The 11,431-nt window shown below is 40.9% G+C and overlaps 1 protein-coding gene across 1 annotated transcript in view; it reads left to right on the top strand.

Moving 5' to 3' along the window:
- The first annotated feature begins 1,389 nt into the window (after positions 1–1,389).
- Positions 1,390–11,431, top strand: part of alg2 (ALG2 alpha-1,3/1,6-mannosyltransferase) — a 60,714-nt gene continuing 50,672 nt past the window's right edge. Inside the window, exons 1-3 of the mRNA XM_023400788.2 lie at positions 1,390–1,549; positions 2,806–2,971; positions 3,929–4,013. The gene's annotated coding sequence lies outside the window, so the exon portion shown is untranslated. The remainder of the gene's footprint in view (positions 1,550–2,805; positions 2,972–3,928; positions 4,014–11,431) is intronic.

The raw sequence follows: 11,431 nt of genomic DNA, 5'->3' as shown, positions 1-11,431 counted from the left end.
CAACATATAAAGTAGAATTAGCTCCACCAGGACCAACTACAACATTAAAATGACACGTCCATTCCCTTGAATCAATATCAACACAGAGACGTTGACTTTTCGACTTAATGACCTACTGAAGTGCCCTCTCTCTTTATCCTGCTTTGTGTGTTTTTAATGAGGTGACAGAGATAAAATTATTATTGTTACTTATATTTATAAAGTCTGTGGCCTGTAGTTGACCTCATGCTTCCCTCGTCACATGAGCCTGCCAGTAAAGATGTTCAATATAGTCTCTGTATACCTAAGGCCATAATAAGACTCTCTTGTCTTGTCATGTCACAGACCATCATTAAAATAAATCAATTGATAGGATATCTGAATTGCTTCTTAGGTTAATTTTATGATCTTTCTTTGACTTAAGTTATTAAAAATCACCATCATTATTTGTAATGTAGTCCATTATCAAGCCTTCAAGTGTTATTTTGTCAAGTCAAATGATACAGTTAAAAGATTTCACCCTTTTTCAAATGTATATCAGCCACAATCTGATGTCAGTGTCCAGCCTTATTGTATCCTGGCACAAAGGAAATTGCAGTGGGAGCAAACAGAATAATCTCATCCCGTAAGCAGAATTTATTAATTTTTTTTTACATATTGGGAACTTGTTAAAATAGTGCTTTTGTAATTTAAACATTACATTTTAGCTTCCTATGTGTCCCAACAGTGAGGCAATAGTAAAAGGCCCCCAACATAAAGAAAACGTGACTAAAGTTAAAACTTGACTTTATCGAGGGCCATTGTAACTTGCTTAAAACTGTGGTTTTATTGATTGCACATACACTTGGTCAAGAGAGAGGAAATCCTAACACTAATCACATACGGCAGACGAGCAGGTACAAGAAGAAACGATCATTGCAGCGTACCCGGCAACCTCAGAATTAAAAAGGCGCCTCCAGAGCCACCGAGAACAATAACTCACAGCAGCCAATCACGAGGCGCGTATTTTTTCACTCAACGTCCTCATTCTGACCAATGATGAGCTCCCGGGGGCGGGGGATGCCTTGACGCACTGAGGCTCGTGATTGACGCAAGCTTTGTTGCTAAATTTAGCAGCTGGCGAACGGAGGCAGAGTGAGATAGCAGAGAACCCATTCATTGTGCCGGGGCGGGCCCGACTATTTTAGCGTTGTGATTGTGATCCAGCCAAGCCAAATATAGTCGTAGACAGGTATTTTTAGCCGTAAACCGTGCCCCCGTTTTCATTCGGCTAAGGCAACCTGGGAGATATGGGATGCAGTTTGAACTGAGCCCCGACTCCACAGTCAGCACACTTATTGTCAACCTGTTAAGTCAGTAGGGGATAGTTTTACAGTCAGCTGACAGAGAGAGGGAGAGAGATAAACAACTGTAGGAGCCGTCGAGAGTAAACTCTCACTGCCACTGGCTCTCTCTCTCTCTGTCAATCTTTGTCTCTCTCCGTGGAAAAGGTTGGAAAAGCGGGGGAATGAAAAGACCTTAGATCCGAAGATGCTTAGCCTTCGGTTCGTCAAGCAGACACTTACAACAGGTTTGTGAATGTGATGGCTTGCAGCTTCGCACAGCAGCGCCGCTTTTTCCTCACCAGCTGCGCAGACTTAAGGCGTCTTTAGCTGAGAGGACTTGGCGGGGGTAGGTGGGGGTACAGCCCACTACCTTAGTCAAACTACAGTGAAATTTGTAGCAGCCAGGGCGAAACGTTTTTTTAGGTTAAAGGTGTGTTGATTTTGAAAAACAACCCGGGAAAGAAGACTGTGCACACTTTTAGGTAGGCTTTAAAGTACCCGTCCTCTCTGGGAAACCCCTCCTCCGTGGAACACCTTGAAACCGATTCTCTCTGGACTTCAGATAAGGAAGCCTCACATTTGCTTATGCATGTGTGCAGACAGACGTGGGGAGCCTTGTTTGTCCAGTAGAACATGCAGTGACCCAAATTCTCCCCCTTCCTCGAAGAGGCAGTGAAATGTGCAGGGGACCCAGCATCCCAGTCCTTTGCTAAGTTTGTGTGTAACGTGCTTTAAATGTGACTGGTTAATGCTGGGGAAAGGGAAATCTGTGGCCAGTCCCACTGTGCCAGGATCAGCTGCAGGGCATACAGATCACATGCCACCGGGCCTTAGACCACTAGAGCCTTAGCGCACACCAGCATTCACGCGTTTGTAATTTGATGTAAAATATGCCTACTCAATTCAAATTTGAACTCAGTTCATTTAAACGATTGTGCATAGTATTGTTTCTTCAATCTGATGGTGGTGAGCACGGTTAAGTGCGTGTCATCTTAGGTGCACAAATTGCAGGGTGATAAGCACCCTTCAGCCTGGTCTCATCTGCTCTTTGCTGCGTTTTTTAAATCTTTTCTCATGTGCCATCTTATCGTGACAATATCCAATAAATGATAAATTAACCTTACCCCCCCCCCCCATTTTGTTTTTAGGGCAAAACATATCCTATAGGCATAGATCACAAGTTCGTCTGCATGTCCCTCTCGTCAGAATTGTAAAGAAATATCTATGTCATCTAGGGTGATCTCTAAATGGATTATTTATTTTTTGGACCTTTTATCATTTTATTATTGTTGTTATATATTGTTTATCAATATTGTTTATTGCATGTCAGAACCTTTTGTAGGTCATATTCCCTGACAGTATATGTATCTTGGTCGTGTTAGGGTAAGATTTAGTAAATAGATCATTTATCTCTAAAAATAAAGCATCGTCTTCTTCACTGTTTTTCTTCTCCCCTCTGTGTGTTTCACCTGTCTCTCTCCCGCTCTTCCTGGCTGGTCAGGGTATCAGCTGCCTCGGCTGTGACCTCACCATGGTGACGTGTAAATCCAGATTAACCTGCTCTCTTATTCCGCCAGACTTGGAAGTGATTAGAGATTATGACCGTGTCCTTTTAATAGCATTGGACATGTGGGTAATCAACTGCGTCCACCAACGTCTCGTGTCAGGTGACTCTCTCTCTCTCTCACACACACACACACACACACACACACACACACACACACAAGGACTTATTTTTATCACAAAGGAGGACATTGCATTGATTTGCAAAAATTCCCCAGAGACTCACCCTACTCTAAACCATAAACAATACATGCCTACACCTAACCTCAACCATACACCGAGTTATAAGCCTGAAATTGAGTGGCTTACCTCAAAGGCACTATGTTTTTGTTCACAATTGGGGAATGAGTCCCAATAATGTGACTGTGACACTTTTATGACAGTATTCGGATCTTGACCCCTATATATCATTCATATCATTTCCTCAGTGTATGTTGCCTCTGTCCTTTAGTTTTGTCTCGCTACATCTGAAAATATATTTCCTAACTTCATCAGTTACTTGTGCTATCTCACCACGCAGCTAGGGGTGGAAAAAAGGGGGAAAAAATGAAGGAAATGTAAAAGATTACTCAGCAACACAAACTACCTTATTGGAAAAGCACATAGTCTGGTAAAACAAGATGTTTTTGCTCCAATGTCTGATGAAAACCACGTGCCGAAACTTGAAGTGTATGCTCCTATTTTTTTCTCTACGTAGTCAGCACCCCAGGAGAATTCATCTCTTAACTTTAAGGAAACTTACATTTTTAGATATTCAAGCTTTTCTTTAACTTTTCCCCAACTTCATTTCCCCCTTCAATGCCTTATTTCTTCATATATTTTGGTGAGAGTCAGGTGGAACTTGAGAAACACTACCTTTCCACACTAAAAATGATACACCTATTTATATTTAACACTTTGTTCTTTGTACCCCCTGTTCCTGTTGGATCCCCCTTTTCTGCTGCGTTTATTCGTCCACTGTGCATTTATATAAATATAAAAAGGCTACAGTTAAAAACTTGCTGATGACAAGGTCACTCCCATTGGCAATTGGTTTGCTTTTTTTTTTTTTTTTTTTGCAGGGTGAAGTTCATTTAGACTGAGTTCCTCACAAAGTGAACAACGTGGCCAATTTGTGCAAGACAGCAGGAACATCTTGGATGAATGGTGAGTGAATTTTGGTATCACTATTTTCTGCCAGGCAAATTGAATTTTACAAATCAAATCAATTCTTTTTGTTCTTGAGCTTCTTTTTCTGCCTCTGTTTAAAACTAATTATCCAGCAATAAAGAATCACACTGACAGGTTGAGTGTTTTCCTGCCTCCGTGCAGAACTGTTAAACCTCTGCAGGCTTGTCACTGTTGTCAGATTTATGACAGAGGAAGTTATGGCCTTTGTGTAAAAAAGTGCTTCAAAGATGCTACCATTCACAGTAGTCTAGGGTTGTAAGTATATAGAGTGGCGTAGCACCTTTAGGCCTCTTGTACAAAGCTGCTGACTGTATGGTGGAGATAATGCACCGAGACACTCTGATCTCTGTCTAATCACACAGCAGAAGTGAAAAGTAATTGTGTCAGTTTGAATGAGCTCTCTATGTGGACGGCAAAGGCACCAGCACTCAGCACTCTGGTGACACTGGAGAAAGAGGAAAGCAGAGAAACAGAGAAACAGAGGAAGGCTTTTATCATCGTGTCACCAAATCTGCTCCAACTGTACGTCAGAGTGCAAGTGAGGACGGGAAGGGGTGGGGGTGCGGGTGCGGGGGAGAGGATTGCTGGCGCAATGGCAGGGTGCTCAATGGTGGCATTCTTCCCTTTCTGTGGACACACACACACACGCACACGCACACACACAAACACACACACACACACACACATAAACAGCAACACCAGGGGATTCCCCCCGGGAGTACCCAAGTGAGGTAACACTACCCATCACTGCCTTATCGCACCAGTGCCCAAAGACAGGAGCGAGGGATTGTGGACCATTTTATGATGTTATCATGATGCATTTTTACACTTTTTTTTGTGTTTTAATGTGTGGGTGTGTGCATATGTGTGTGTGTGTGTGTCAGTGGAGGGAGAGGAGGGTAATGTACAGCAGCTTGTGCGTAATGTTCTGTAGTTTCCCTCGCTTGTTTGATGGCAGATTTATCACCTTTCTTATTATTACTCTGCAGTGAAATGTAACCGCGTGATTCACCGCTTTGTGTAAATTTTGGAGGGTGTGTGGCATTGAGAGTAAAACCCAGTCGAGTGTTTGTTTCCTTTGTGTGTGCATTTATCTCTACTTTTGTGCATGTGTTTATATACAGTATGTGGACATATTTATGCTTGTGTGCTGCAGTGGCAGTTTTACAAGACCACCACCACGCACCCATACATTTTTCTTCAGTGTAAAAGTTGAGCAAGCACATTAAAGGGGATGTCTGCAGTGGATTCATTTGCATGCACACAGTGAAATACTCAATAAGCTCATGCATTTTTTTGCTGTTAAGCCCACATCATCTTCTGTGCACATCTGTAGAGTCAGAGGGTGATAGAGTTGCAGGCTTGCTGCGACAGTAGTGGGAGGTCAGACAATGTTGTGGGACTAGAATAACCTCTCTTTACATCATTTCAGAAATCTTTCCTGAAGCACTTACGCACAAGCTTCTGTGTACGAAAAGAACAGTATATATAACCGTCTGTCATACACACACAATTGTGAGAAGCAGGTGTGCTTCATGCAGGATCCAGCATGTTAGAGGCTATTTCATACCTTCTTAAGTGACTGATTATTTCACTAGTACCACCTGCCAGTAGGAATCTCTTGTGTTTCAGCTCGATTTATAATATTAGAAGTGCATTATATATTGATATTACTTAAGAATAAAGTTTAGAGGTCAAATAGAAACTTTAGCATTGCTATGTTTTGTGATATAAAGCTGGAATCACGCAGTCAGTCAAACTGGCTTGACTTTTTTTTAATAATTCAATTCAGACTTTTGCAAGTTCGTCTACACCCTTCAAGTCTGAGTAAACTGGCAGATTATCTCCATTATTAGCCAGTCTGCCGGGCTGCTATGTGTTTGGGCGGAACAGTTGTCAGTTGCAGACTGTACTCAACCAAACAGGTAACAGTAGTCGTCCCAGGTTTAATGAGACACTGCAGCAGCAGAAGATTAGTAATTAAATGTAACATTTGTATTGTGTGGATCGGGCTGTTGATGGATGGGCATATCAATCGTTTCAGTCACACAAAAGATCCCATCTGGGTGATGGTGCACTCGTTGACTTTGGAGAAACACAAGCAGCTCGAATATTAGTACATAATGCAAATGTGAAGGAAGCTTATTCATATCCAGATGTTACTGACAGAGAAGAGATTTCTGTCACCAACGTAAACCCACTGATGATTATTTTGTCCATGTAGTGTTAGTGTGGCACACATTGTCGTTTGCCAGGCTGCAGAAAAGAAAGATATAAAACCCCACAGACATTGAACCCAATGGAATTTAGATGTTAAGCAATCTTGGTATTGAGCAATGTCATCAGATGAGCACATGCCTTCCTTTTGTTCATGGTTATGGTCTCTTTATCCCAAATCTGCCTGCCTGGTTTTCACTTGTGTCATCTTGGATTAAAAGAAAATCCTGTCACTCGGCACCTGTATACCTGCCGGTGAGAAGCCTAGCCACTCACCTGTTATGTACTTGAATGACTACTTGTATCACTATTGTAGGTATTAAGTTTACAACCCAACTACCAGTGGTAATTTAAGTGTGTGTGGGGGTGTAATTTATAATATAGTGTGTTGAAATATGTGAACAGTGGGTGTATGAGTCACCTTAGTGTGGGCAGTTGTTTAAAGGCCATTTTCTAGGAGATGTCAGAAACAGGAACGTGTATTAGCACAAATGTGTGTGTGATGTGGTTTTGTCGTTTCAGTTAAAACATCGCAGGACTCCCCCTGTTAGCGTGTTTAGATCAAGATAACAGACATTAAACAGATAGATTCTCTGCAGAGGTATAGTAGGTGTCCACTTGAAAATACATGGTGTGGAGTACAGCAAGTGATAGAGGAGTAACCAAATATTTGCATGCAGTCTATAAATAAACTTAATATAAAACATGCTGTTGAGGGTCTTGAATGATACAGTACATGTTATCCTAAAAGTGTGGGAATTTCGGCTGCATGCAGAAGTGTGTATATGTATTTGCAGACTGTATTGAAGCCGTATTTGTGGCGCTTGTGTGAGAAACAGTTGCCCTTTAGTTATTCACATCTGGGTGCTGCTTTGGGAAGCCACTTGTGCCATTTGGCTGGATGCCCTGCACACCTCGATTAGTTTCACCTCTGCTCCAGTCCCACAGCTTCAGCCCAGGTATGTGTTTGAGAGCTTGTAATTGTGGTTCCGGCTTACTTTGTATAAAGACATGATGACATTTTAACGAACTGAGTCAGTGTCTTCGTCGTCCTTCAGATATTCAACACTTGAGTAGAATGTGTGTGTGTGTGTGTGTGTGTGTGTGTGTGTGTATTCTGTGATTTTTAATCTCTATGGGGTCTAAATAGGTGCTTGCTGTTTGACGCTATGCTGCGTCTCAGAGTAATGTCACCCTGGGTCACGCATTGACCACATGGGCATTTACACTGGCAAACAGGCACATACACACACACGCAAACACACACACTCACAGAGATAAACAAGTGGTTGCATTTCTGCATGAGTCACAGTCGTGGGTAGAGGTGGAAAGTTTCCTTGTTTGGGCTATTCCCCCCTGCTGACACTTTTGATACTTTTTGTAGTATCTGATGCGTTTGTAGTGGACAGCAGATTCAGCTCATACCTTCTAAGACTACGTATATCCTAACCACACTCCCTCTCTTCCACTGCTGTCATATCAGTGAATATCAGCACACTATTATAGAACCGTACACACCTCTATTATTTTCTCTCTGTGAGTTGAAAGATCAGATCAGATAGTTGATCTATCTAGTGTAAGGAGCTCAGACATCTGGAGGCAGCTCAGAATAGAGCAGCTGCTCCTTCGCATTGAAAGGAGCCTTTTGAGGTGGTTTGGGCATCTGATCTTCTGGGCACGTCCAACTAGTATGAGGCCCCGGGGTAGACCTGGGAGAGGGAACGCCTCAGGGTCCCCCAGGAGGAACTGGAAAACAATGCTGGGAAGATAAATTGCTGCTTCCAGCTTCTTAAAAATGGGGATTTGTTGCTTGTTTTATCATATGATCGTGAAATATTTTTTGGTTTTGTACTGTTGTTCAAATCAAACAAGCAATTGAATCACTTTACACTCTACGAAGTTTGGCATTTTTATTAGCCTACTTGTTGACATTTCATAGCCTAAATGATCTTAAATCATAGTCTGGTTTATTGAGGGAATAATGGGCAGATTACTTGATAATGAAAGAAATGATCAGCTGCAACACTAGTCTTAATTTCCGAGAAAATAAATCTTCAACAAATCTGCATGATTCAAATCCGCTTTCTAGGTGTGAAAGTATGTAGTGTGCCAAGCTGAAAAAAAAGGAAGACAGACTGGAAAAAAAGAAAGGGCGTTCACATCCTGTGGTTATACACTTTCACACCTGGAAAAGAAAGACAGACTTGTTCTCGGTGAAACTTCCCGTTGATCAATAAAGTTTAAAAACGATGTGCATTATCATACCATAACAGTAATCGGACAAAATCATCCTCTCTGATGCGTTAAATCAACACAATAAATCTTCCAGTTTGCATATTAATTGTCAGCTGATTAAAATGTCTGTGACTTTGCATTGTCAGTATTTGGTTTTCTCACTGAGGTAATTATTTGTATTTGCAATATTGGATTATAAAGGTGTTTTTTATTATTATTCATTTATTTTTCGATTATACACCCAAGAATTAACAACACTACCAGCCAAGCTTGCATTCACCCTCTCCCTCGGAGTGTGTGATGAAATGTTTGAAGGCCTGTGCAGTGAGAGTCTCTTGGTAATGAGACATAATAAGTTTATGCTTTATAAACCTCAGATATGTGCTGCTTTGCACAGAGAGAGGAAACAGCAAACGTTGGCCGACAGGGAGGAACTTGTCTAACCATGTCTTTGCCTGTGGCTATCTGCGGGTACACTCGTGTGTATTTGTGCGTGGATGCTTGCGTGTACATGTAACATAAAAGTTGATGACATTTTACAGGTTGACTCATTAAGTGCGATCATTTACCAAAATCCCGTCAATCTTTGGTATTTTGGGAAGTGTGGGTGGATAGGATTAAGAGAATTTTTCGATGTAGTGTCACAGGTTTACCTCATAACACATTAACCTTCAAGGATGGTTCACTTACAAAACTATCTACCTGCATCCTACATTTAGATTTCTATTTTTTTTTTTTTTTAATTTTTTGTCAGTGTTGATTGCAAATATGCAAACGTTTTTCTTAAGAAAAATAAAAAACTTTTGATTTAACATGATACAAAAAAATAACCCTTGTCATGTTTATCAGTAGGGAGTTTCACACCTGCATATTTTGGTGCACATAGATCACTTTTGAGAACTTATCACACTGTGAACTTCTGGTGAAGCCTCATTTTCTCTAAATTAGGCCGCAGTGGACACTGACAGTTCACATTTGTTGATATTCTCCCCTTTTCATCACAGAATGTCCTCGAGATGATCAATGTTAAAATCATTCCAAAAATAACTCTAATAATAGAAATAATACTACTGAACGAACGTGAATCAGTTATGGAAATGTACACATTCTAGGATAGTCTGATTTTAAAAGAGAAAACTATGTGCTTCAAAATGATTGAAAATTTTCTTTAGTAGCATAACTATCACATGACTTTATTTATTAATATGTTCATTCATCATTTCACAGACAGTCATTCAGTCAAAACCAGAAACAAAGCAACACTTTCACTTTTTATTTGGTCACATTATGAGAGGTGTTGGTCTTCTGGTCTGCTGGTTTTCATGATGAAAACAGAAGTCATACTCACTATTGGAAGCAGAGCATTCATTTTACAGGCAGAATTAAAACATCATGGTAAACTATGTACTGTTATTAAGTATACAGTATGACTAAATTACTCACTATACACTGTAGCTGGATACTTGATGACCCTGAATAACCTCATGCAGTCACTTTTATTACTGCAAGCCTGGTCATCATTAACACCATCAAGAGTCTTCTTATAAGTTTAACAGTATTTTTTCCTTTATTCTTCTTTTTTCATGTTCGTTATCTTTTTGTTTTACAGAAAATAAAAGTCATTTTGATAAGATCGGCATCTCATTTGTGAGTAACATCTCGCTATGGGTTAAATGAGAGGATTCATTTTGTTATTTTAGTTGGCTTCCCCTCAGCCTTGACCTTTTCTTTTAAAAAGTTCACCTCTTATGATTCACTGCATCTCAGCTTTGACATTTAAATTCCTTCTCCTTCTCACGATAGAAACCTGGTGCCCAACAATTACCTGAGAGTGACGATCTAAAATATGCATCATGGAGTATCATGGCCGCTGTGTGGGTACCACGTAACGATAGTTCCAACGCACCCATGAGTGCCATTATGATATTCCCAGAAGTCCGTCGTGCGCAGTGGGAGACACTCCCAGAAATTTCCATAAAAAAAGATTTCCTCAGGTGAGAGTGGGGCATCAGGACTTCCCTTCTGATGCCAGCTGCATACCTGAAGAGCAAGTATTTACGCGTGCCGCTCCCTGTGACTGGAAGTGCTGACTTATTGTGTGGGAGTATAGCGCCAAAGACACTGACATAATCCCATGCTGATGTAAGATGTTCAGAGGGAGTTCCAGTACAACGTAGAATTTTCAGGAATACTGGAAATCAAAATTTAGTTTAATTGTAAGTGCACCCACATCCAAACAACCACCTGCCTGTGCAATGACAACATAGAGAATTATACTTAAAAAAATAAAAAAACATCTTTTTGATCTTTTTGCATCATTTGGAGACTCTGATTTTCCACATACGCTCTCAGTGTACTCTCCCACACACACTCAGATGACCACATAATAGAGCTCCAACCAGACTGAGGTTCCTGAGGCTCAAAGTTCTGCCAAGTCCCAGACCACCAAGGTCCTTCTTTCTCTGTTCAAGCCTTTGATACTTTCACAGTGCTCTGCTGCAACTTGCCTGCACTAATCTCTACATAGGTCATGATATAAATCTTTGGATCTTTTGCTTAGTTACTTGGAAATTGAAAGTGTGACAAAACTGTGGTGCATCAGTTGAAACCAGCTCATTTGATAGATTTTTCTATCATTTGTTTGAGCAGTTTATGCATTTATTTGACAGCCACAGTGAAGACAGACAGGAAATGTGGGGAAAGAGAGGGAAGGACATGCTCAGGGCATATACGCCCACTTGGTATGCACCCTAACAGCTCCACTATGGGGTCACCACAGATATGCGTAAGTTGAGTAAACGCAAGTTGAGTTAATCTCAGCGTCATTGTTAAACCTGTGGAGCGTCCCTTTAATAGTAAAATTTGCTCATTTAAAAATATGTAAATAGAAGCCTGTAGTGTAGTTCGCCCAGTCATCCATCTTTAGAGAAGTTTAAAGGTGT

Source organism: Seriola lalandi, unplaced genomic scaffold, assembly GCF_002814215.2.
Source record: "Seriola lalandi dorsalis isolate HSWRI2012SDOR001 ecotype SW California unplaced genomic scaffold, Sedor1 jcf7180002052955, whole genome shotgun sequence".
Taxonomy (NCBI): domain Eukaryota; kingdom Metazoa; phylum Chordata; class Actinopteri; order Carangiformes; family Carangidae; genus Seriola; species Seriola lalandi.
Note: the sequence above shows the minus strand (reverse complement) of the source record. Positions and strands in the feature narration are given on the sequence as shown.